The following is a 1,542-nucleotide window of genomic DNA, read 5'->3' on the forward strand; positions in this document are numbered from 1 at the left end:
AGGCATACAACTTCAACAGTGGTCTAGTTTCCACTGAAGGTTTAAACCGGATCAGAATGTAAGAACCAACCAACTCGAGTATTCCCCTGTTACAGTCGAATATCAGGAGAATGCTCGACTATAGTTGGTTGGTCCTTATTATGTTGTACTTGCCGTAATTGTATGAATTAACCAATCACACTTGAATATGACGAGAATATTGGATGCATCCAGTAGCACGATCGCTCAGTGAGCACTCAGTGAGCTCGTACATCTGATTGGCATATTCTATTAGATCTAAAAATATAGACCAAACAGGTACAAAAGCTCAATAAGCGCTCAGTGAGTCGTGCTTCTGAATGCACCTATTGTTACGTCTCAAGGAGGCTCGGCCCGTTCCCCGATTTCGAACTAACCTGAGACTATGGGTGTGTTCCGCGTATCAAAGAGAATCGTAATAAAATTTGTCCGAGTTACCGACTGATTAAAGACTAGAGCGCTAGATATCCCAATTATAGTGGATTCCGAATCATTTCACGATTGCTCTTCCATTCTCTCTAGATAAGCGACGAATTTCTCTAATACTTCGGAACAGTCGGGGCAATTTGCGACGGCATGCAGAGTGAGTCAATATAGAGCATACAGGATTTGAAACATTCAAAGAGCCTCAAATGAATATAATGCCGTAATACTCCTTAATAATTTTTCTTTTCGTTTTGCAGCGCGGAAGTATAACATTCAGGATATTTGATAGTACCGCGTATGTTGGAAAAATACGCGAAGATACGCAACATGCACTATGTAACCACGTGGAGAACGAACTAACCGCCAAGATTCGAGTGTCGATGGATGCGCACGAATGCGGATACGTGAGACACATGCTAAAGGCAATTCATTGGCGGATTCCAATTGCCGGAAAAAAATTTCTTACCTTGAGGTGTCCGGTCAAATGTCTTCTAGTGTTCTCGAATGCCAGTGAAAAAAGTAATCAGAGTACCAAGGCTTCTACTGCTCTCTGGGCGAATTTAGTTGCAGTTCGAGTTACAACAATAAGCACGCACGATCGCTTTCGTTAATATTCGATAGTGGTTATATTATTATTAGCGTTAGGATGAATTAAGATATTATTATTAGCGGTAGAATGAATAAAGCTAAGAGAATAAAAATATCCATATGATTTAAAAATTGAATTAATGCTTTGGATTTAAAATTAGAATCGAAATTCTTAGATTTAGAAATTGAAATGCGAGAAAATCGCGTTCAGACTTAGTATTACGTTTGCACGCGACGTTTAAAATTTAGAGCGGCGATTAGTCAAGCAATGGAAGGAACCAGCGCATGGCCGCTCTGGACGACGCATTATTACTCTGCCTCTTCTCTATGTTTGCCCGTGGGCGTTCCTAAATATCCTTTTCCATTGACTGCCCCGTCAGCGGCGAGTGTCGGAAAAAAGCGTCAGGTGCGTCTCTAGGGACTTGGTGCTCGCATGTATTATCAGGCCTGTTAGCGAATCTATTCAAAAATAATTATTGGACAAGAAAAATGAAGTTGTTGCGGACGTGA

Source organism: Trachymyrmex septentrionalis, unplaced genomic scaffold (genome assembly GCF_001594115.1).
Source record: "Trachymyrmex septentrionalis isolate Tsep2-gDNA-1 unplaced genomic scaffold, Tsep1.0 scaffold155, whole genome shotgun sequence".
Lineage (NCBI taxonomy): Eukaryota > Metazoa > Arthropoda > Insecta > Hymenoptera > Formicidae > Trachymyrmex > Trachymyrmex septentrionalis.